This window comes from Lipophrys pholis (genome assembly GCF_963383615.2).
Source record: "Lipophrys pholis genome assembly, chromosome: 14".
Classification (NCBI taxonomy): domain Eukaryota; kingdom Metazoa; phylum Chordata; class Actinopteri; order Blenniiformes; family Blenniidae; genus Lipophrys; species Lipophrys pholis.
Genome location: NC_137633.1, coordinates 21894956 through 21921482, shown reverse-complemented (window position 1 = coordinate 21921482; position 26527 = coordinate 21894956). Strand labels below are relative to the sequence as shown.

The 26527-nt window shown below is 41.0% G+C and overlaps 4 long non-coding RNA genes across 4 annotated transcripts; all 4 read right to left on the bottom strand.

Annotated features, from left to right (window-relative positions):
- Nucleotides 1-807: 807 nt before the first annotated feature.
- Nucleotides 808-2488, bottom strand: LOC308119940. Its single transcript, XR_013936002.1, has 2 exons — nt 2348-2488; nt 808-1306 (listed from the first exon to the last, which is right to left on the bottom strand). It is a non-coding gene; the product is annotated as an uncharacterized lncRNA (long non-coding RNA).
- Nucleotides 2489-7512: 5024 nt separating this feature from the next.
- LOC308119635 lies at nt 7513-9451 on the bottom strand. The gene is made up of 2 exons (XR_013935969.1): nt 9054-9451; nt 7513-8011 (listed from the first exon to the last, which is right to left on the bottom strand). It is a non-coding gene; the product is annotated as an uncharacterized lncRNA (long non-coding RNA).
- A 5752-nt stretch (nt 9452-15203) lies between these two features.
- Nucleotides 15204-16888, bottom strand: LOC308119636. Its single transcript, XR_013935970.1, has 2 exons — nt 16748-16888; nt 15204-15704 (listed from the first exon to the last, which is right to left on the bottom strand). It is a non-coding gene; the product is annotated as an uncharacterized lncRNA (long non-coding RNA).
- A 7666-nt stretch (nt 16889-24554) lies between these two features.
- Nucleotides 24555-26527, bottom strand: LOC308119960. Its single transcript, XR_013936005.1, has 2 exons — nt 26100-26527; nt 24555-25058 (listed from the first exon to the last, which is right to left on the bottom strand). It is a non-coding gene; the product is annotated as an uncharacterized lncRNA (long non-coding RNA).

Here is a 26527-nt window from a genome sequence, read left to right as displayed (position 1 = left end):
TATTGATCATGTTAGTTTGTTCCCATTCTTTTGTGTTACCTGAATGCACCGTTAGAGCGAGTTGACCTGTGATTGGCTGAGAGTGGAGAAATGGCCGGGTCAGGCGAGCCTGCACACTGCATGCATGCTCTGCCTGTGTCAGTTTGGAGGAGAATGGAGGAGTGGCCGGTTCTGTATGATGTCGAAACAAGGAACCCAAAAGTAGAGACGGATAATCGGAGGAAAAGGGAACAGTTTATTTCTCCGCAAAACACAAAGCGAGCCGGAGTGCGGCTGAAAAAACTAAAAACTGAAGTGCATGCAGCAAGCGTCGGAGACGAAACGGCAGGCGACACCGGGACCACTCAGAAGAGTGGGGAGAAGGGGAGAGAGGGAGGAGAGATGCACCAAACAGGAAACACAGAACATCACAACTTACATTGCTATTGCAAATATACTCAATAGTCTATTTTTGGAGCAACTATTCTGGCAGCACGAGTATCTATCTGTGATGCAAAGGCTTTTTATACTGCATTTCTGCATGATGACCTGGTTTTTGAAGCCATAAAAAGTTATTGAGGGGTGGATTGACTCAGACCAGCACTAGTGAAGGCTGAGGTCTGAAATGCAAGGCTGCCACTGTTAAAATCTAATCCAACCATTTATAGGACATGCAAATACGTTTCAACTTCCAGGTTTTAATGAAAGATAGACATAAGGATGTGAAGATATAAACACTCTCATATAGTATTTTTCCATTCATTCATCTTCTAAACCGCTTTGCCATGATTATTTTATTGCTGTAAAAAAGTCATGAAAGACCAAAGATTGAGGTGAAAACTGTCTTTATTTTGTCAAAGCTTGAAGAAAATGATGATGAAAGAAGATGAATATTGATGAAGTCAGTTTGGTTTGATGATAGAAGAAAGTGAAAGAGGGTGAATGACAGAGGTGAGATCAGTGTGAGAGTAAAAGCAGTGTGAGAGTCCCAGTGAGTCCGGTCAGGACTGGGAACACTGGTCTCTCCTCAGTGTCTCTCTGAGGGGAGTCTGGGAGCCCCGGGTGGCCTCACAGGTCACAGAGCCCACCTTCCTCCACTGGTCTGCAGGGAGCCTCAGGGTGCTGCTCCAGCTGTACAGGCCGTCCTGCAGCACCCCGGGGCTCCTGCTCTCCTCCCAGCTGCTGCTGCTGCTGCTGTCCTCCACCTTCCAGCTCAGACTCCAGTCTGAGGGGAAGCCCTCGTTGGCCAGGCACATGAGCGTGGCCTTCCCCTGCTGCAGCTCCTCTCTGGAGGGGGGCAGCACCGTCAGGGTGGGGCGGGTATCACCTAGGAGACACCAATCAAATTAGAGGACAGGGAGCACCCAGCTGTCAATCAAGCAGCACACACCTGGACAGCTTTAGTGGGACAGAGCTGATTCTGTCCTGGAAGAAGTTGCTGTCAGAGGCTTTTTCTGCTCCAGCAGTCACTCACTCACACATTGTTTCACTTCCCTTTAAGAAGCCTCTCATGCACATCAGCACAGAGAGAATCATCCAACACTTTGACCTGAAATACCTCAAACTACACAGGAAGGAACACAAGCTGATGCCTCAACATTTACTCTTCATTTGCATCAACGTTATCAGAAAGTTTACACTTTAGAACTTATGACTGGAAACTTTAACATGAACTTCAAATCTAATTAATATTTTAAATTTTTAGGAGAAAAATATGAAATAAACAGTAAATAAAGATGTTTTCTTTGGAGGATTTGATTATTTTACATTTATCATCAGTATTTCTATTTTACTGTAAAATAACATGAATTGTAAAGTATCAGCAGAAACAGAATTGGGAAACATTCTATAGAACCAAGAATAAATCCAGCTGTGACGAAGAGACACTGAATAAAACAAGAAGGATAAAACCTGCACACATTCCAACACAAACACATTTCAAACAGTGGACATGTCAACTAAAACTCAGCCCAAAGACAGACCAGTGCACCAGAAATGTCACTAAATACACAGGTCAGTGTAAAAACAGCTTCAACATGAGACTGGTAGAGTTAAAACAGTGTGTTCCACAGCCATCAGGCTCTAACTGAGCACTTTTAAAGACTGACAATATCTTTTGTTTTGTCATTTAATCCTAATGAGATTTTAATCCGGTGTAGATTTAAAACTAATAACTTTTCTCTGTGATAAAATTAAAGTGAAACAGAGCTGAGCTAAACTACATGAAATCAATGGAGATTAAAACTTGATCTCTACAATAATTATTAAGAAAAGAAAACATCTTTCTAATCTCAAATCCTTCAAAACAAGGTTTAATGTATGAATTTGAATTATTTAGTTGAAAGTATTAAAAGGAGAATAAACTTACTTCCAACATCCAGTCTGGTTCCTCCACCGAACGTGTACCACAGTGATACAAACTCATTGAGCCGCTGTACAAAAACCTCTGACTGTAGAGAGACGCCGCTCTCTGATTGTGAAACAAACAAACTCACCAAAACAACTTTTACCACCTGATCCTAACGGAACACAAGAGAACAATTCTTTCATCTGCAATGTCTACTTGAAATACATATATTTATAGAGATTGTTTTAAAGATCATTTTCTATTATTTCTATTATGTCTATTGGAATTTATTCCTGAAGGGATTTGACAGCAAAATTAGAAAATGTAAAAAAATATAAAAACTACAGACGTATCTTTAATTATTCAGTTTAATCCCTTAATATTGTCATAAAAGTTATAATCCAGAGTGAAAATGAGAGATGAAAGTGATCCAGGTCCCTGTTGGAGTCAGTCAGAACATTTCCATAGAGCCACTTTGCATCAGCAGCACCATGCTCCAGTGCTCTGGGAGAGTTTATAGTCCTGACAGTGGAAGACTGGATGACTGACAGCCGTCCTTCATGACAACAGAAGACAGAGAAATCCTCCTCATCAGAAACATGAGTGTGATCTGCGTCCTCATCTGGACTCTCCTCTGCTGCTGCTTCACAGGTAAAGTCCAGAGAATCAAACTCCTCTCCTCTGTCAACATCCGTCCCTCTGAAATGAAGCCCACAAAACCATGAGGCTGCTTGATGTTTCTGTCTGTGTTTCCTCAGAGTCCAGAGGCCAGGTCACTGTGACTCAGCCTGGAGCAGTCAGCTCTGCTCTGGGAGCCTCCGTCACCATCACATGTAGGACCAGTCAGGCTGTTTCTTCTGGTGGTGCTTATCACTATTTAGCCTGGTACCAACAGAGAGATGGACAACCTCCCAAATTGCTCATTTACTACACCAACTCTCGAGCATCAGGGACTCCAGCTCGTTTTACAGGCAGTGGATCAAACTCTGACTTCACGCTGACCATCAGTGGAGTTCAAGCTGAAGATGCTGCAGTTTATTACTGTCAGAGTTATCATGAAATCAACAGTCAGTTGGTGTTCACACAGTGAAAAACCGTCGTACAAAAACCTCCCTCAGTCAGACTGAACAGAAACTGACTGCTGCACACTGATACACTTCACTGAACACACACACACACACACACACACACACACACACACACACACACACACACACACACACACACACACACACACACACACACACACACACACACACACACACACACACACACACACACACACACACACACACACACACACACACACTTTAGAAATCTCTAACATAAACTGAACTTATGAATTTATTTATTGAGATCAGATGTTTCTTCACCAGAGGCAGTGGTGTTTCAACATGTAAATACTTAGTGATGAGATTTTATTTCAGGTCTACTGAGCGCAGAGTTCAACACCACTTAATACCAAACTAAAGTTTGTGCAGAAGTTTTGTGCTCCAACATCTTTATGACAACCATATACTGTAGGATCCCATCTTGTGAAAAGGTTTAACACGGGGAATAGCCTCTGATTAGATAATTTAATAAACTAAACTGTGTCTCGGTGGGGAGTTGAACACGGGCCTACTGATTGCAAGGAAAGAATTCCTCCACTAGACGACCAGCATATTGATTTACAAGTGAGATTCTTACACAGATTTTATTATGACCTTACACTCACTTTACCTCCAGTTTCTCCTCTAAAGTCAGAGTTTTAAATTTATACACCAGTAAATAACCAACCTCATTAATTTGGATTCTTAACTGTTAGCTCTAGCGGTGCATAAGCTGGCGTCACAACTCACTCTGGTTCTGTCAAGCAGTGCCTACATTGACGCCAGCCAATCAGCTCTGAGCTTCTAAATCATCCTGGAGCAGGGCTTCGGGCTGCAAGCCCCACTCTACATAAAAATCACGTGATCTGAATGAATGTACCACAGCCTGAGCATGAACACTTACATATGACTGCATGAAATACAAACTGCATTGAGAGAGAGGAGCTCGTCCAACTCATGCAACCATCAGTGTGGATCAGGAGAAAACTCAGCCTGAAGCAGCAAGAGGAGACCAAGAACCAGGAAGTTCAATCCTCACACACAAATATGCAACTCAGGAGGAAGCTATATTCACAGAAAATAAAATACTATAGATGATCTTAAAGGATTAATAATGTACTTTGCCTGCAGTTATTTTTCACTGGTTCATCATGTGGTGCTCAGCTCCACCTGCCCCTAATGACCAACTGCTCCCGACCAGAGGTCATAATACTAATTTCCTGGGGAATTGCACCCCAGGAACTCCTATCTAAGGTCTTTTACTACATAAGGTCAAACAGGTTCAAAGATACCACGAGCCAAGACCATTTACAAATCAATTAAAAAATATTTTTAATTAGATTAATAAAGTCAAACATGTTCACACTAAAATGAGCAACTAGACAAGAAAGAGGGTGAGGTCAGGGCCGGAGCTCAGCATGCGGCAGGGCAACCAAATGAGACGGGAATCCTCAACTGAATCATCTGTGACACTGCAAATACTCACAGAATCAAAGTAAGAGGGAGACGACTGTGAAGACTGCACCACCACTATGGAAGAAACTGCTGCAGTCAACCTACACTACCTGGAGACTAAGAAAACACAGGTTAATAAAACCTCCCCAGAAGCTCAGACAACTGGTGTGGACAAAGTGAATAAATCAAATACAATCACATCATTAAGAGAAACCAAAAGAAAGGAAACAAATACAGAGAACTAAAACAATTTATGCAATGAAGGAAATGCACTGAAAGGAACCTGAATAATTAAATTCTAAACAACAGAATTAAAGGAAAGAAATGAGGGTGGAAAACATTGTGCTGGAGTCACTTGGCGTGGGGCGATCCAGCAGGCCCCACCACAGCCTGTGAGAGCGTCTAAAAGACAGTGGCTTATCATGAATCCTTGATTAAAGGCAAACTGCCCCCAACCCTGTCTGAAGCAAACATTTCTCTTCTTCTAAAAAAAGGCAAGGATCCCCTTGAATGCCATAATTACAGACCCATCTCACTTTTGAATGTTGAATAAAAGATTCTTGCTGAGGTCTTTGCCACACGCCAACAATAGGCTCTGCCTCCCCAGATTTCCACCAATCAGACTGAGTTCATGGCAGGAAGAAGTTCCTCATTAAACACCAGACGACTCCTCAACATTATCGGCTCCACCAACCCTGTAATACCTGAGGCTGTACTCTCGTTAGACACAGAGAAATCGTTTGACAGAGTTTAGTGGGAATACCTGTACTACGTCTTGTCAAAATTTGGTTTCAGGCCCGACTGTATTGTCTGGATTAGGCTGCTTTATAAGTCCCTAACTGTCCACATCCTCACAAACTATGTGAGATCTCCCTCCTTCCCCCTTCTCCAGAGCACAAGACAGGGATGCCCCCTCTCCCTCCCCCTATTTGCTCTCGCTGTCGAACCGTTGGTCATCTGGCTCCAGGGGTAAGCGAAATTTGTTGGCATCACCAGAAATATCATCGCTCAAAAGCTCTCACTATATGCAGACGATCTGTTATTATATATATCAAACTCTGGCTCATAAGTCCCAGTTATCAGAGATATTTTAACAAATTTCGGCAAATACACTGGTTATAAATTAAATTTCTGTAAAAGGGAAGTCCTCCCTGTCAACCACCTGTCTAGGATGATGCCGTCCTTCTCTTTTCCATTTAGAACAGTCCTGGAAGGGTTTAAATACCTCGGCATATTTATCACGACTTCTATTGAGGACCTTTTTAAAATAAATGTTCCTCCTCTCGTTGCGAGTAAGCTGGATATGCAGCGTTGCTACAGATACCTTGAAGAAGTAATCCAATTACTGATTACTAATTACTCCTTTAAAAAGTAACTTAGTTACTTTTAAAAACAAGTAATCTGTAAAGTAACTAAGTTAGATTGCAAGTAACTTTTTAGTTACTTTCAGCAGCTGCCAACAACATGCCCCTCTCAATCTCAACATAAAAATGTAAACTGATTTTACCAGAAACCGAGTTCTGATCACTGCCTGGCCTCCTGCTGATACATATTTAACCTTTGACCTTCATTCTTTGTTGTATTTATATCTGACTCATGGTTTTATTATCAGATTTTATGTATTACTGGTATTTATTAGTACATAGTCTATTCTATTGTTGCACTATTTATCTGTTTTAAACAGAGCAATAGTATTTATTTGTTTGCACAACCTGCTCTATGCAATATTTTAACCCCCCCGCCTGCCACCCCCCAAACAAATAGTCTTTCGTTGATTGATTGATTGATTGATTAATTGATTGAAAAAAGGGTCTGATTGTAATGTTAAGGTTTATTGATCATGATAGTTTGTTCCCATTCTTTTGTGTTACCTGAACGCACCGTTAGAGCGAGTTGACCTGTGATTGGCTGAGAGTGGAGAAATGGCCGGGTCAGGCGAGCCTGCACACTGCATGCATGCTCTGCGTGTGTCAGTTTGGAGGAGAATGGAGGACTGGCCGGTTCTGTATGATGTCGAAACAAGGAACCCAAAAGTAGAGACGGATAATCGGAGGAAAAGGGAACAGTTTATTTCTCCGCAAAACACAAAGCGAGCCGGAGTGCGGCTGAAAAAACTAAAAACTGAAGTGCATGCAGCAAGCGTCGGAGACGAAACGGCAGGCGACACCGGGACCACTCAGAAGAGTGGGGAGAAGGGGAGAGAGGGAGGAGAGATGCACCAAACAGGAAACACAGAACATCACAACTTACATTGCTATTGCAAATATACTCAATAGTCTACTTTTGGAGCAACTATTCTGGCGGCACGAGTATCTATCTGTGATGCAAAGGCTTTTTATACTGCATTTCTGCATGATGACCTGGTTTTTGAAGCCATAAAAAGGTTAGTGAGGGGTGGATTGACTCAGACCAGCACTAGTGAAGGCCGAGGTGTGAAATGCAAGGCTGCCACTGTTAAAATCTAATCCAACCATTTAAAGGACATGCAAATACGTTTCAACTTCCAGGTTTTAATGAAAGATATAAATAAGGATGTGAGGATATAAACACTCTCATATAGTATTTTTCCATTCATTCATCTTCTAAACCGCTTTGCCATGATTATTTTATTGCTGTAGAAAAGTCATGAAAGACCAAAGATTGAGGTGAAAACTGTCTTTATTTTGTCAAAGCTTGAAGAAAATGATGATGAAAGAAGATGAATATTGATGAAGTCAGTTTGGTTTGATGATAGAAGAAAGTGAAAGAGGGTGAATGACAGAGGTGAGATCAGTGTGAGAGTAAAAGCAGTGTGAGAGTCCCAGTGAGTCCGGTCAGGACTGGGAACACTGGTCTCTCCTCAGTGTCTCTCTGAGGGGAGTCTGGGAGCCCCGGGTGGCCTCACAGGTCACAGAGCCCACCTTCCTCCACTGGTCTGCAGGGAGCCTCAGGGTGCTGCTCCAGCTGTACAGGCCGTCCTGCAGCACCCCGGGGCTCCTGCTCTCCTCCCAGCTGCTGCTGCTGCTGCTGTCCTCCACCTTCCAGCTCAGACTCCAGTCTGAGGGGAAGCCCTCGTTGGCCAGGCACATGAGCGTGGCCTTCCCCTGCTGCAGCTCCTCTCTGGAGGGGGGCAGCACCGTCAGGGTGGGGCGGGTATCACCTAGGAGACACCAATCAAATTAGTGGACAGGGAGCACCCAGCTGTCAATCAAGCAGCACACACCTGGACAGCTTTAGTGGGACAGAGCTGATTCTGTCCTGGAAGAAGTTGCTGTCAGAGGCTTTTTCTGCTCCAGCAGTCACTCACTCACACATTGTTTCACTTCCCTTTAAGAAGCCTCTCATGCACATCAGCACAGAGAGAATCATCCAACACTTTGACCTGAAATACCTCAAACTACACAGGAAGGAACACAAGCTGATGTCTCAACGTTTACTCTTCATTTGCATCAACGTTATCAGAAAGTTTACACTTTAGAACTTATGACTGGAAACTTTAACATGAACTTCAAATCTAAATTAATATTTTCATTTTTTAGGAGAAAAATATGAAATAAACAGTAAATAAAGATGTTTTCTTTGGAGGATTTGATTATTTTACATTTATCATCAGTATTTCTATTTTACTGTAAAATAACATGAATTGTAAAGAATCAGCAGAAACAGAATTGGGAAACATTCTATAGAACCAAGAATAAATCCAGCTGTGATGAAGAGACACTCAATAAAACAAGAAGAATAAAACCTGCACACATTCCAACACAAACACATTTCAAACAGTGGACATGTCAACTAAAACTCAGCCCAAAGACAGACCAGTGCACCAGAAATGTCACTAAATACACAGGTCAGTGTAAAAACAGCTTCAACATGAGACTGGTAGAGTTAAAACAGTGTGTTCCACAGCCATCAGGCTCTAACTGAGCACTTTTAAAGACTGACAATATCTTTTGTTTTGTCATTTAATCCTAATGAGATTTTAATCCGGTGTAGATTTAAAACTAATAACTTTTCTCTGTGATAAAATTAAAGTGAAACAGAGCTGAGCTAAACTACATGAAATCAATGGAGATTAAAACTTGATCACTACAATAATTATTAAGAAATAAAAACATCTTTCTAATCTCAAATCCTTGAAAACAAGGTTTAATGTATGAATTTGAATTATTTAGTTGAAAGTATTAAAAGGAGAATAAACTTACCTCCAACATCCAGTCTGGTTCCTCCACCGAACGTGTACCACAGTGATACAAACTCATTGAGCCGCTGTACAAAAACCTCTGACTGTAGAGAGACGCCGCTCTCTGATTGTGAAACAAACAAACTCACCAAAACAACTTTTACCACCTGATCCTAACGGAACACAAGAGAACAATTCTTTCATCTGCAATGTCTACTTGAAATACATATATTTATAGAGATTGTTTTAAAGATCATTTTCTATTATTTCTATTATGTCTATTGGAATTTATTCCTTAATGGATTTGACAGCAAAATTAGAAAATGTAAAAAAATATAAAAACTACAGACGTATCATTAATTATTCAGTTTAATTCCTTAATATTGTCATGAAAGTTATAATCCAGAGTGAAAATGAGAGATGAAAGTGATCCAGGTCCCTGCTGGAGTCAGTCAGAACATTTCCATAGAGCCACTTTGCATCAGCAGCACCATGCTCCAGTGCTCTGGGAGAGTTTATAGTCCTGACAGTGGAAGACTGGATGACTGACAGCCGTCCTTCATGACAACAGAAGACAGAGAAATCCTCCTCATCAGAAACATGAGTGTGATCTGCGTCCTCATCTGGACTCTCCTCTGCTGCTGCTTCACAGGTAAAGTCCAAAGAATCAAACTCCTCTCCTCTGTCAACATCCGTCCCTCTGAAATGAAGCCCACAAAACCATGAGGCTGCTTGATGTTTCTGTCTGTGTTTCCTCAGAGTCCAGAGGCCAGGTCACAGTGACTCAGCCTGCAGCAGTCAGCTCTGCTCTGGGAGCCTCCGTCACCATCACATGTAGGACCAGTCAGAACCCAAGCTATTTACACTGGTACCAACAGAGAGATGGACAACCTCCCAAATTGCTCATTTACAACACCAACTCTCGAGCATCAGGGACTCCAGCTCGTTTTACAGGCAGTGGATCAAACTCTGACTTCACTCTGACCATCAGTGGAGTTCAAGCTGAAGATGCTGCAGTTTATTACTGTCAGAGTGCTCATTACATCAACAGTCAGTGGGTGATCACACAGTGAAAAACCGTCGTACAAAAACCTCCCTCAGTCAGACTGAACAGAAACTGACTGCTGCACACTGATACACTTCACTGAACACACACACACACACACACACACACACACACACACACACACACACACACACACACACACACACACACACACACACACACACACACACACACACACACACACACACACACACACACACACACTTTAGAAATCTCTAACATAAACTGAACTTATGAATTTATTTATTGAGATCAGATGTTTCTTCACCAGAGGCGGTGGTGTTTCAACATGTAAATACTTGGTGGTGAGATTTTATTTCAGGTCTACTGAGCGCAGAGTTCAACACCACTTAATACCAAACTACAGTTTGTGCAGAAGTTTTGTGCTCCAACATCTTTATGACAACCATATACTGTAGGATCCCATCTTGTGAAAAGGTTTAACACGGGGAATAGCCTCTGATTAGATAATTTAATAAACTAAACTGTGTCTCGGTGGGGAGTTGAACACGGGCCTACTGATTGCAAGGAAAGAATTCCTCCACTAGACGAGCAGCATATTGATTTACAAGTGAGATTCTTACACAGATTTTATTATGACCTTACACTCACTTTACCTCCAGTTTCTCCTCTGAAGTCAGAGTTTTAAATTTATACACCAGTAAATAATCAACCTCATTCATTTGGATTCTTAACTGTTAGCTCTAGCGGTGCATAAGCTGGCGTCACAACTCACTCTGGTTCTGTCAAGCAGTGCCTACATTGACGCCAGCCAATCAGCTCTGAGCTTCTAAATCATCCTGTAGCAGGGCTTCGGGCTGCAAGCCCCACTCTACATAAAAATCACGTGATCTGAATGAATGTACCACAGTCTGAGCATGAACACTTACATATGACTGCATGAAATACAAACTGCATTGAGAGAGAGGAGCTCGTCCAACTCATGCAACCATCAGTGTGGATCAGGAGAAAACTCAGCCTGAAGCAGCAAGAGGAGACCAAGAACCAGGAAGTTCAATCCTCACACACAAATATGCAACTCAGGAGGAAGCTATATTCACAGAAAATAAAATACTATAGATGATCTTAAAGGATTAATAATGTACTTTGCCTGCAGTTATTTTTCACTGGTTCATCATGTGGTGCTCAGCTCCACCTGCCCCTAATGACCAACTGCTCCTGACCAGAGGTCATAATACTAATTTCCTGGGGAATTGCACCCCAGGAACTCCTATCTAAGGTATTTTACTACATAAGGTCAAACAGGTTCAAAGATACCACGAGCCAAGACCATTTACAAATCAATTAAAAAATATTTTTAATTAGATTAATAGATAAAAAGAAATATAACTGAATAAGGTCACACACCAGTCAAACATGTTCACACTAAAATGAGCAACTAGACAAGAAAGAGGGTGAGGTCAGGGCCGGAGCTCAGCATGCGGCAGGGCAACCAAATGAGACGGGAATCCTCAACTGAATCACCTGTGACACTGCAAATACTCACAGAATCAAAGTAAGAGGAGACGACTGTGAAGACTGCACCACCACTATGGAAGAAACTGCTGCAGTCAACCTACACTACCTGGAGACTAAGAAAACACAGGTTAATAAAACCTGCCCACAAGCTCAGACAACTGGTGTGGACAAAGTGAAGAAATCAAATACAATCACATCATTAAGAGAAACCAAAAGAAAGGAAACAAATACAGAGAACTAAAACAATTTATGCAATGAAGGAAATGCACTGAAAGGAACCTCAATAGTTAAATTCTAAACAACAGAATTAAAGGAAAGAAATGAGGGTGGAAAACATTGTGCTGGAGTCACTTGGCGTGGGGCGATCCAGCAGGCCCCAGCACAGCCTGTGAGAGCGTCTAAAAGACAGTGGCTTATCATGAATCCTTGATTAAAGGCAAACTGCCCCCAACCCTGTCTGAAGCAAACATTTCTCTTCTTCTAAAAAAAGACAAGGATCCCCTTGAATGCCATAATTACAGACCCATCTCACTTTTGAATGTTGAATAAAAGATTCTTGCTGAGGTCTTGGCCACACGCCAACAATAGGCTCTGCCTCACCAGATTTCCACCAATCAGACTGAGTTCATGGCAGGAAGAAGTTCCTCATTAAACACCAGACGACTCCTCAACATTATCGGCTCCACCAACCCTGTAATACCTGAGGCTGTACTCTCGTTAGACGCAGAGAAATCGTTTGACAGGGTTTAGTGGGAATACCTGTACTACGTCTTGTCAAAATTTGGTTTCAGCCCCGACTGTATTGTCTGGATTAGGCTGCTTTATAAGTCCCTAACTGTCCACATCCTCACAAACTATGTGAGATCTCCCTCCTTCCCCCTTCTCCAGAGCACAAGACAGGGATGCCCCCTCTCCCTCCCCCTATTTGCTCTCGCTGTCGAACCGTTGGCCATCTGGCTCCAGGGGTAAGAGAAATTTTTTTGGCATCACCAGAAATACCATCACTGAAAAGCTCTCACTATATGTGGACGATCTGTTATTATATATATCAAACTATGGCTCATAAGTCCCAGTTATCATAGATATTTTAACTCAATTCGAAAAATACACTGGTTATAAATAAAATTTCTGTAAAAGGGAAGTCCTCCCTGTCAACCACCTGTCTAGGATGATGCCGTCCTTCTCTTTTCCATTTAGAACAGTCCTGGAAGGGTTTAAATACCTCGGCATATTTATCACGACTTCTATTGAGGACCTTTTTAAAAGAAATGTTCCTCCTCTCGTTGCGAGTAAGCTGGATATGCAGTGTTGCTACAGATACCTTGAAGAAATAATCCAATTACTGATGACTAATTACTCTTTTAAAAACTAACTTAGTTACTTTACTGATTACTTGTTTTTAAAAGTAACTCAGTTAGATTGCAAGTAACTTTTTAGTTACTTTCAGCAGCTGCCAACAACATGCCCCTCTCAATCTCAACATAAAAATGACAACTGATTTTACCAGAAACCGAGTTCTGATCACTGCCTGGCCTTCTGCTGATACATTTTTAACCTTTGACCTTCATTCTTTGTTGTATTTATATCTGACTCATGGTTTTATTATCAGATTTTATGTATTACTGGTATTTATTAGTACATAGTCTATTCTATTGTTGCACTATTTATCTTTTTTAAATAGAGCAATAGTATTTATTTGTTTGCACAACCTGCTCTATGCAATATTTTAATCCCCCCCCCCCCGCCTGCCACCCCCCCAAACAAATAGTCTTTCGTTGATTGATTGATTGATTGATTGATTGATTGATTGATTGATTGAAAAAAGGGGCTGATTGTAATGTTAAGGTTTATTGATCATGATAGTTTGTTCCCATTCTTTTGTGTTACCTGAACGCACCGTTAGAGCGAGTTGACCTGTGATTGGCCGAGAGTGGAGAAATGGGCGGGTCAGGTGAGCCTGCACACTGCATGCATGCTCTGCGTGTGTCAGTTTGGAGGAGAATGGAGGAGTGGCCGGTTCTGTGTGATGTCGAAACAAGGAACCCAAAAGTAGAGACGGATAATCGGAGGAAAAGGGAACAGTTTATTTCTCCGTAAAACACAAAGCGAGCTGGAGTGCGGCTGAAAAAACTAAAAACTGAAGCGCATGCAGCAAGCGTCGGAGACGAAACGGCAGGCGACACCGGGACCACTCAGAAGAGTGGGGAGAAGGGGAGAGAGGGAGGAGAGATGCACCAAACAGGAAACACAGAACATCACAACTTACATTGCTCTTGCAAATATACTCAATAGTCTATTTTTGGAGCAACTAAGATGTCTGAAGCTAAAAGCACTATTGGCAGAAGTTTTTTTTAGCTAGAAAGGATTGTAAAACTCACTTATTGAATCAAAATTCTTCTCAGAATGACTTAAGAACTTATTGAAACTTTATTCAGTCATCACAACAAAAAAACTGTCCATCCCTCTGGACGCTTGACCTCAGAGCCTCACCACCTCTGCTCTGAGCTTCTTCTCCTGTCTCTTCTCTCACATGTTCTGTCTTTTCTCTGCTGTGCAGACCTCCACCTCTCCTATCCTCGGACCATTATGAAAAAATTTAATGTTCTGGATACCATCAAAGAAGTCATCATCATCCATGTCTTCACCTTCCTCATCCCCTGTGTCAGACCGGCTGCTGGACTTCTGGAGTGACACCTCCTGACTCACCCTCTTATAAGCATGAAGTGTCAGTGGGGAGTCATTCTTTACTCCCAGAAATCTTCCTGCTGCTTCAGCCACAAACTTAATAACATCTGACCTTGATTTCTGCTGAACCGTATGGCTGTTAACGCCAGCGTTTCCACTGAGTTATTTTTATATGTGATAAAATTATTCTCAATTCTTTGATTTTCCATGTACGGACGATGATTCTAGACACTTTAAAGATGCATTAACATTTTGTAATATACGTCTTTAAAGTCAAAATCCTGATTTTATTTATTTTACTTTAATATAATATTCTCAGAATAAAGTCAAAATTCTGACTTTTTAAGTCTCCAAGGAGAAACTCGTCACTTTGATAACTTTTCATCTGGTGAATACAACTATGTACATGAGTCAATGTTTTATCAGCATTATCAATTGTCATTGTCATTGTTAACGCTCTCATTGCTGCACTGTTTAGCGCTCTCGCTTGACAGAAGATTGTGGGTTCAGAAATTTTGGGAATAACAGCCGCTTTTTTTTATGCAGCTGAAACAGAAGGAGACTTGAACTTTGATTTTTTTCATCCATAAAGGTATTTATTCTGGTGGTACGAGTATCTATCTGTGATGCAAAGGCTTTTTATACTGCATTTCTGCATGATGACCTGGTTTTTGTAGCCATAAAAAGGTTAGTGAGGGGTGGATTGACTCAGACCAGCACTAGTGAAGGCCAAGGTGTGAAATGCAAGGCTGCCACTGTTAAAATCTAATCCAACCATTTATAGGACATGCAAATACGTTTCAACTTCCAGGTTTTATTGAAAGATATAAATAAGGATGTGAGGATATAAACACTCTCATATTCTATTTTTCCATTCATTCATCTTCTAAACCGCTTTGCCATGATTATTTTATTGCTGTAGAAAAGTCATGAAAGACCAAAGATTGAGGTGAAAACTGTCTTTATTTTGTCAAAGCTTGAAGAAAATGATGATGAAAGAAGATGAATATTGATGAAGTCAGTTTGCTTTGATGATAGAAGAAAGTGAAAGAGGGTGAATGACAGAGGTGAGATCAGTGTGAGAGTAAAAGCAGTGTGAGAGTCCCAGTGAGTCCGGTCAGGACTGGGAACACTGGTCTCTCCTCAGTGTCTCTCTGAGGGGAGTCTGGGAGCCCCGGGTGGCCTCACAGGTCACAGAGCCCACCTTCCTCCACTGGTCTGCAGGGAGCCTCAGGGTGCTGCTCCAGCTGTAGAGGCCGTCCTGCAGCACCCCGGGGCTCCTGCTCTCCTCCCAGCTGCTGCTGCTGCTGCTGTCCTCCACCTTCCAGCTCAGACTCCAGTCTGAGGGGAAGCCCTCGTTGGCCAGGCACATGAGCGTGGCCTTCCCCTGCTGCAGCTCCTCTCTGGAGGGGGGCAGCACCGTCAGGGTGGGGCGGGTATCACCTAGGAGACACCAATCAAATTAGAGGACAGGGAGCACCCAGCTGTCAATCAAGCAGCACACACCTGGACAGCTTTAGTGGGACAGAGCTGATTCTGTCCTGGAAGAAGTTGCTGTCAGAGGCTTTTTCTGCTCCAGCAGTCACTCACTCACACATTGTTTCACTTCCCTTTAAGAAGCCTCTCATGCACATCAGCACAGAGAGAATCATCCAACACTTTGACCTGAAACACCTCAAACTACACAGGAAGGAACACAAGCTGATGTCTCAACGTTTACTCTTCATTTGCATCAACGTTATCAGAAAGTTTACACTTTAGAACTTATGACTGGAAACTTTAACATGAACTTCAAATCTAAATTAATATTTTCAATTATTAGGAGCAAAATGTGAAATAAACAGTAAATAAAGATGTTTTCTTTGGAGGATTTGATTATTTTACATTTATCATCAGTATTTCTATTTTACTGTAAAATAACATGAATTGTAAAGAATCAGCAGAAACAGAATTGGGAAACATTATATAGAACCAAGAATAAATCCAGCTGTGATGAAGAGACACTCAATAAAACAAGAAGAATAAAACCTGCACACATTCCAACACAAACACATTTCAAACAGTGGACATGTCAACTAAAACTCAGCCCAAAGACAGACCAGTGCACCAGAAATGTCACTAAATACACAGGTCAGTGTAAAAACAGCTTCAACATGAGACTGGTAGAGTTAAATCAGTGTGTTCCACAGCCATCAGGCTCTAACTGAGAACTTTTAAAGACTGACAATATCTTTTGTTTTGTCATTTAATCCGAATGAGATTTTAATCCGGTGTAGATTTAAAACTAATAACTTTTCTCTGGGATGAAATTAAAGTGAAACAGAGCTGAGCTAAACTACATGAAATCAATGGAGATTAAAACTTGATCACTACAATAATTATTAAGGAATAAAAAACATCTTTCTAATCTGAAATCATTCAAAACAAGGTTTAATGTATGAATTTGAATTATTTGGTTGAAAGTATTAAAAGGAGAATAAACTTACTTCCAACATCCAGTCTGGTTCCTCCACCGAACGTGTACCACAGTGATACAAACTCATTGAGCCGCTGTACAAAAACCTCTGACTGTAGAGAGACGCCGCTCTCTGATTGTGAAACAAACAAACTCACCAAAACAACTTTTACCACCTGATCCTAACGGAACACAAGAGAACAATTCTTTCATCTGCAATGTCTACTTGAAATACATATATTTATAGAGATTGTTTTAAAGATCATTTTCTATTATTTCTATTATGTCTATTGGAATTTATTCCTAAATGGATTTGACAGCAAAATTAGAAAATGTAAAAAAATATAAAAACTAGAGACGTATCTTTAATTATTCAGTTTAATTCCTTAATTTTGTCATGAAAGTTATAATCCAGAGTGAAAATGAGAGATGAAAGTGATCCAGGTCCCTGTTGGAGTCAGTCAGAACATTTCCATAGAGCCACTTTGCATCAGCAGCACCATGCTCCAGTGCTCTGGGAGAGTTTATAGTCCTGACAGTGGAAGACTGGATGACTGACAGCCGTCCTTCATGACAACAGAAGACAGAGAAATCCTCCTCATCAGAAACATGAGTGTGATCTGCGTCCTCATCTGGACTCTCCTCTGCTGCTGCTTCACAGGTAAAGTCCAGAGAATCAAACTCCTCTCCTCTGTCAACATCCGTCCCTCTGAAATGAAGCCCACAAAACCATGAGGCTGCTTGATGTTTCTGTCTGTGTTTCCTCAGAGTCCAGAGGCCAGGTCACAGTGACTCAGCCTGGAGCAGTCAGCTCTGCTCTGGGAGCCTCCGTCACCATCACATGTAGGACCAGTCAGAACCCAAGCTATTTAGCCTGGTACCAACAGAGAGATGGACAACCTCCTAAAATGCTCATTTACTCCACCAACTATCGAGCATCAGGGACTCCAGCTCGTTTTACAGGCAGTGGATCAAACTCTGACTTCACTCTGACCATCAGTGGAGTTCAAGCTGAAGATGCTGCAGTTTATTACTGTCAGAGTTATCATTCCATCAACAGTCAGTGGGTGATCACACAGTGAAAAACCGTCGTACAAAAACCTCCCTCAGTCAGACTGAACAGAAACTGACTGCTGCACACTGATACACTTCACTGAACACACACACACACACACACACACACACACACACACACACACACACACACACACACACACACACACACACACACACACACACACACACACACACACACACACACACACACTATTCTTACATAACCTGAACAGGTGAATATATTTACACCACAGGTCATAATATTCACATAAAGGATAATAATATATAAAACGTTTCATGAACTGACTGAAGGAGAAAGAGGTGAATTCATTCATGATTTTTTAAGACTTGAACTAAAAAGGAACAAACAGATTTGGTTTTAGTCTTGTTGGGCTCAGCGTTTGATCAGAATACATATAAACACTTTATCAAACGGAGATAAATTGTCATTTACTCGTTGATAATTACTGATCACTAGCGGTAGACCACCAAAGTAATGGATTACTGGAGTAATAGATTACTAAGGCAATGTACCAAGTGTAAGTTGTGCAGGGCTTCAAGTGTTAATTGAAGTAATGGTCAGTTGTCGACCGACAGCTGTGAGCTATAAAGGGTCACCTGACGGGAGGAACCTCCACAGGCGTCAGATCACTAAAGCGGTCCACAAGTGATACGACTGGTCAGTAGGAGTGACTGTTCACTCCTATTGACAAGTGATACGACTGGTCAGTAGGAGTGACTGGTCACTCCTATTATCAAGTGATACGACTGGTCAATAGGAGTGACTGGTCACTCCTTGGTTGACAACCGCGGGTCACTGGTGTGAACTACTGAAGCATCTGTGACCCACAGGAGGCGACTCGCTGAAGCAACCCGGGTATAACTCAAACTGCTCGGCCGCACAAATGGCTACTGACCAATCAACGATCAACGGTACTTGATTACGAGTGATGACGAAATTACGGGAAGTAATTTATGATTCAAGTAATCACTGAAACAAATCTGGGATTTATAGAATATATAATAATTGAAGGGAGGTTAAATTACTTCAGTGGAATGAATCACCAACAGTGATCTTCAAGTGATTTAGAATAGATTGTCAATTAAACAAATTTGGTTATTTATTTATCAACAATCAGAGAAGTAATCAGGAAGAATTTGGAATTAATAAAGTAAAGTTGTGATTTATTAATTAATACAATGAATTACTTGAATGTGCTAAACCATTGAAAATGAATTAAAGGCCGTTAGGATTATTAATTGAATGAACTTGTGATTTATTAATTAATAATACTGGATAATTAGATGCTAGGATGCAAGAACCACTGAAAAATGATTAAAAGCAATCTTGATTATTAATTGAATAAATTGGTTAATTTATTAATTAACAATACTAATTATCAATCTGCAGTGACCTGAAGTCACTGACAAATAGCTTTAGAGGCAATTCAAGTTGTGATTGAATGAACTGAGTGATAAATCAATCAATAACAGTGGGAGTAATTAGACCCCAAAAATGCAATAAAACACAGAAAATGATTTAAAAGCAATGCGGGTTATTCAAGCAATAAACCTGCTTTCATTTGCCAACAACCCTGAAGTGTATTAAATTACTCAAAGCGTTAAAATCATCGAAATTGATTTAAACCGTTCAAACTATTAATTCATTAATATTATGGTGACTTAATCCCAGAATCGGGGCACCAGCTGAAGTTAGGATCTTAAACTAAACATCAGTCTTAAAAAGAAAAGTTAATTTAAATGAGTTTTAATTCCTGGTTGAAATGATGAACAGGGAAGGAAGGCTGGGAATCTGATCACTGACTGTTACAACCAGCAATAGTCACAGAAAACCACCAAGAATCCTTCAATTCAACTAATAAGTGTTTATTAACAAACATCTATTCCTAAATCATCAATCTATGAATCACATCTAATCAATAAACATCAAGTGAGATCTCATAAAGACACAATACAAACAAAGCCAGAAAAGCGTGTGTGTGTGTGTGTGTGTGTGTGTGTGTGTGTGTGTGTGTGTGTGTGTGTGTGTGTGTGTGTGTGTGTGTGTGTGTGTGAGTGAGAGAGAGAAGGGAACGAGTGTGCGTGTGTGCGTGGAGCGAATGTGTGTATGACTGTGGAGAATGAGTGTAATGACCGCAAATGTCCACCAGAGGGAAGTAGACGTCAGCGGTCCCGTGTAATTACCCACGTGGCCACTGGGGGCGTGCGACGGCGTGCAGAGTGAGTGACTGGAAGCGGCAACAGAAGCACGTTTCACCCTCGTCCAACCAAGTAAGGCTTAGAGTCTAGGCAGGAACTAGAATAACGTGATTTTATTAATCCTGTGTGTTTTTTTGTTGTGCTTGAAACTCCGGGACACCGATCCCTTGTTTCCAAGCAGTTTGTGTCTCCAGAATGATGATGAATTAAGTCCAGTGTTGTGACCTTTGGCCTTGAACTGTCAAAATGAGTCAGGAGTCTTCATATCTCTCTGAAATCTAATAAGTGCCCTGGGAGTGATGGCTTTCCTAATGAGTGGTACAAAATCCAGAAGAACGATCTCGCTCCAGTCCTGCTTGAGTCCTTTAACTGGACACTCAGCAAAGCTGTGATACCAGCATCATGGAGAGAAGCAGTGATATCAGTCCTCCCTAAAGAAGGCAAAAACAAAGAACACTGTGAATCATTTAGTCCAATCTCTATACTAAAACCACAAACTATTTATATCCAGAATTTCCAAAAGAATGGAACACTTTCTCCCTGAGTTAATCAATGAAGACCAGACTGGATTCAAACAGGGTCGGCGAACGCATGATAACATCAGGCGAACCCTACACATCATAGAACAGGCTAATAAACAACATTAAAGTGTCGCCCTGGTCAGTCTCGATGCTGAAAAGGCATTTGACAGGGTCAGCTGGTCTTTTCTGTACAGGGTATTAGAGCGGTTTGGCTTTAATAATCAATTCGTCAAATGTATTCAGTCCTTATATAGTTTCCCATCTGCCAGAATTAAGATTAACGGTCATCTGACAGACAGATTTAGATTGTCTGGAGGCACTCGTTAAGGTTGCTGTCTTAGCCTCTCACTCTTTGCTTTATTCATAGAACCTCTGGCTCAGGCTATTAGACAAAACAAAGAGCTGCCAGGAATTAATATAGCAAAAGAAAATCAGATGATATTATAGCCTACCTCCAGGACCCAGACTCAACTATTCCTAAATCAATGAGAACTTTGGCAGACTACAGTCAGATGTCAGGTCACAACCTGAATATTACAAAAACACAGGTTCTCCCCATCAATTATTCACTGGGCAGGACAATTAGGCAGAAATACAAATTGAACTGGGAAACTAAATCAATAAAATACCTTGAATAATTATTACTAAAGATATGAACAAATTATATGAAATTAATTATAATGAAATAAATAGTAGGATCCAGAAGGCTATAACAAAGTGGTCAGTATTAATCATAGATTTCAGCTCCAGAATTGAAATAGTTAAGATGAATATGTTGCCAAGGCTGTTGTAGTTTTCTTATCATTACCGGGTTAGATCCCGGATTCTCAGTTTACAGCATGGGACAAGATGATATCCAGGTTTATCTGGGCAGAAGCACGGCCAAGGATAAAAGTTAAGACACTCCAAATTGACCAGAACCACGGTGGTGTGGCACTGCCTGATCTCAGAGAATATTACTATGCCTCCCAAATGACATACATCGTATGTTGGTGTTCTCCTGAATATCAGGCCAGATGGACACACATTGAATTGAATATGGACCGTTTCCCTCCCCAGACTAAGCTTAGTGGGACAGACTTTACAGTTCAGGGAGGGACACATAGCAAAGTTGAGGACACCTTAAAAATCTGGAATGAGATTGTTAAAAAATATAGGTTGGAAGGAGGCAGCAAACTTTTGACGTGACCCACTCAAACACCCAGGTTTAAACCCCGACAGTCAGATGGTACATGAGCAAGATGTAGAGATTAAGGAATGATGGCTATTTGTACACCTTCTAAACATTTGACCGGCTTAAGAGAGAATTTGATTTGGAGAATGGGGACCTATTTCGGGATCTACAATTAAGACATTTTTATGATAAAGAAATTAAAATCAGCAATACATCAGCAGTGTTGGAGACAATGTGGAATCATTAATGCCAATCATTCTCATATATTCTGGTCATGCACAAAGCTCGAGTTCGAGGAAGTATTCGGATAAACAATCCCCAAGGACCCCAAGATGGTGCTTCTGGGCTTGATACCTGGTAACAGTATTCAAACAAAAGACATACAGGATATCTCTTCACAATTATGACACTTGCCTCCAAAAAGGCAATTACCAGGAACTGGTTGAAAAGTGCTCCCCCGAATCCAGATGGATGGCAGACCATTGTACAAGAGATCCATTCCATGGAACCTGAATAGTTAAATTCTAAACAACAGAATTAAAGAAAAGACATGAGGGTGGAAAACATTGTGCTGGAGTCACTTGGCGTGGGCCGATCCAGCAGGCCCCAGCACAGCCTGTGAGAGCGTCTAAAAGACAGCAGGTCCAAGCAGCAATCTCCTGAGCTGGACCAAGACACCGTCCGGCCGGGGAAATGAAGCAGGAGCACAAAAAAAGAAAAACACAAAACAGAAGAAGACAAATGTTCTTCTCTCCTGCTGGTTCCTGTCAGGACTCTTGCTGTGGCATTATGAATCAGTCGAAGACGTTCAGCAGTTATTCAGACACCCTGATATTAGGGAGTTACAATAATCTACTCTGGAGGGAACAAATGTGTGGATTAGTTTCTCAGCTTCATTCTGAGTCAACATGTTCCTGATATTAGAAATATTAAGCAGGTGACAAAAGGCAGTCCTGCAGATTTGTTTAATGTGGAGCTGAAGGATCAGCCCTGGTCTAAAGTAACTCCAGGTTCCTCACAGTGGTACTGGAGGTCAAAGTAATACCATCCAGTGTTACTATATGTTCAGATCATTTCTCTCTCAGATAATTTGGGACAACTATAATAACTTGTGTTTAATCTGAGTTCAGAAGCAGAAAATGATCATTCATCCAGACTCTTGTGTCTTTAAGAGAAGCTTCTAGTTTGACAAGTTGATCAGTATCATCTGGTTTCATAGATAAATCGATTGGTGGATCATCTGCATAGCAATGGAAGTTAATGGAGAGTTTTCTGATCATCCCTGCTCCCTCCTGCTCATCCTCTACATCCTCCTTCTTGGCAATAACATCAGTAAACATGATCTTCATTTCCACTGCTACGCCGACAACATACAGATCTACATTTCAACCAAATCTATCACCCCAACAACCTGCTCCACCTTCACCAACTGCCTCAGTGAAATAAAAACATGGATAAAACATGAAACATGAACTAAACTACGACAAATTGTACATGATAATCATGAGACCCAAATCCCTCACAAAACACATTGACAACTTCACCCTGACCACTGGAAACTCCACCCTGTCTCCGTCACCTCATACCTGTAATCTGGGAGTTATTCTCCACACCAACCTCACCTTTGAACAACACATCAACCAGATCACTCGGACCGCCTTCTTTCACCTCAAAAATACGGCCCACCTTCACAACTCACTCTCCTCCTCTGCTGCTGAAAGCCTCATCCACTCATTCATCACATCCTGAATCCACGACTGCAACAACATTCTCCTCGGCTCATCTTCAAAAGTCCTCAATAAACTTTGGTGTATCTAGAACTCTGCTGCTCGTCTGCTCACCCACTGCAACTCCTGTGAACACATCACCCCCGTCCTCCTGAACCTCCACTGGCTCCCTGTCCTCCAAAACATGTCACTAACATCTCTCTCTCTCTCTCTCTCTCTCTCTCTCTCTCTCTCTCTCTCTCTCTCTCTCTCTCTCTCTCTCTCTCTCTCTCTCTCTCTCTCTCATCATTTTCTCACCTTCTATCCACATATTTTTTTCTCTCTGTAAAAGTACCTGGATATGACTGTGTTGAATTTGGTGAAATATAAATAAAGTTCAATTGAAGTAGAATATGGACCTTAATAATAATAACAGACGTTTTTTAATACTTATATTCTAATCCTGCTAAATCTTCAGACTAAATTAAAGCATCTCTAAAGGAGGAGATTTTATTTGTTTCAGGTGGAAATAAGTCGTGCAAAGATGTACAATTTAAAGATTTCTATTGAGTTTCGTTTTTAACTCAAAAGAATTTTTAGGTTTCTTATAAATGCAAAGTACCTGAAATATCACTCTACATTTAATCTACTTTACGCCACATCTACGTCTCCTAATATCTTCTGTAGTAAACAAAGAGTTGAAATGTTTAATCAGAACAGTCTGGATGTTCACTGTAATTATTAGTATTAGTATTAGTATTTATTAACCTGATATCAGCAGGAAGAGACAGAAACTCCAACAAAGCTCATTAACTGCAGTAACAATTCATAAAATCAACCTGTATGCTGATGATGTGTTTAGTATCTTAACATATTCTCTCACTCGACTAACCAAAGTCAAATCACCATTTTGAGACTTGATCACACTTCATATAAAAAATGTAGACTGTCAAAGTAATCTGAATTTGTATTTAACCACATTTGTTCATGATGAATGAAGAGCACAGCTTCCTCTGACTGACTTTGTTTTGAGTCTGTTTCATATGAAAGTAATTCAGCAACAAGAGGTGGAATCCTGAGAGTATCTATCAAGTCAAACTTCTGCTCCAAAGAAGGTGTGAGGATGATTTTATTGCTGTAAAAAAGTCATGAAAGACCAAAGATTGAGGTGAAAACTGTCTTTATTTTGTCAAAGCTTGAAGAAAATGATGATGAAAGAAGATGAATATTGATGAAGTCAGTTTGCTTTGATGATAGAAGAAAGTGAAAGAGGGTGAATGACAGAGGTGAGATCAGTGTGAGAGTAAAAGCAGTGTGAGAGTCCCAGTGAGTCCGGTCAGGACTGGGAACACTGGTCTCTCCTCAGTGTCTCTCTGAGGGGAGTCTGGGAGCCCCGGGTGGCCTCACAGGTCACAGAGCCCACCTTCCTCCACTGGTCTGCAGGGAGCCTCAGGGTGCTGCTCCAGCTGTAGAGGCCGTCCTGCAGCACCCCGGGGCTCCTGCTCTCCTCCCAGCTGCTGCTGCTGCTGCTGCTGTCCTCCACCTTCCAGCTCAGACTCCAGTCTGAGGGGAAGCCCTCGTTGGCCAGGCACATGAGCGTGGCCTTCCCCTGCTGCAGCTCCACTCTGGAGGGGGGCAGCACCGTCAGGGTGGGGCGGGTATCACCTAGGAGACACCAATCAAATTAGAGGACAGGGAGCACCCAGCTGTCAATCAAGCAGCACACACCTGGACAGCTTTAGTGGGACAGAGCTGATTCTGTCCTGGAAGAAGTTGCTGTCAGAGGCTTTTTCTGCTCCAGCAGTCACTCACTCACACATTGTTTCACTTCCCTTTAAGAAGCCTCTCATGCACATCAGCACAGAGAGAATCATCCAACACTTTGACCTGAAATACCTCAAACTACACAGGAAGGAACACAAGCTGATGCCTCAACATTTACTCTTCATTTGCATCAACGTTATCAGAAAGTTTACACTTTAGAACTTATGACTGGAAACTTTAACATGAACTTCAAATCTAATTAATATTTTCAATTTTTAGGAGAAAAATATGAAATAAACAGTAAATAAAGATGTTTTCTTTGGAGGATTTGATTATTTTACATTTATCATCAGTATTTCTATTTTACTGTAAAATAACATGAATTGTAAAGTATCAGCAGAAACAGAATTGGGAAACATTATATAGAACCAAGAATAAATCCAGCTGTGACGAAGAGACACTCAATAAAACAAGAAGGATAAAACCTGCACACATTCCAACACAAACACATTTCAAACAGTGGACATGTCAACTAAAACTCAGCCCAAAGACAGACCAGTGCACCAGAAATGTCACTAAATACACAGGTCAGTGTAAAAACAGCTTCAACATGAGACTGGTAGAGTTAAAACAGTGTGTTCCACAGCCATCAGGCTCTAACTGAGCACTTTTAAAGACTGACAATATCTTTTGTTTTGTCATTTAATCCTAATGAGATTTTAATCCGGTGTAGATTTAAAACTAATAACTTTTCTCTGTGATAAAATTAAAGTGAAACAGAGCTGAGCTAAACTACATGAAATCAATGGAGATTAAAACTTGATCACTACAATAATTATTAAGAAAAGAAAACATCTTTCTAATCTCAAATCCTTCAAAACAAGGTTTAATGTATGAATTTGAATTATTTAGTTGAAAGTATTAAAAGGAGAATAAACTTACTTCCAACATCCAGTCTGGTTCCTCCACCGAACGTGTACCACAGTGATACAAACTCATTGAGCCGCTGTACAAAAACCTCTGACTGTAGAGCGACGCCGCTCTCTGATTGTGAAACAAACAAACTCACCAAAACAACTTTTACCACCTGATCCTAACGGAACACAAGAGAACAATTCTTTCATCTGCAATGTCTACTTGAAATACATATATTTATAGAGATTGTTTTAAAGATCATTTTCTATTATTTCTATTATGTCTATTGGAATTTATTCCTGAAGGGATTTGACAGCAAAATTAGAAAATGTAAAAAAATATAAAAACTACAGACGTATCTTTAATTATTCAGTTTAATCCCTTAATATTGTCATAAAAGTTATAATCCAGAGTGAAAATGAGAGATGAAAGTGATCCAGGTCCCTGTTGGAGTC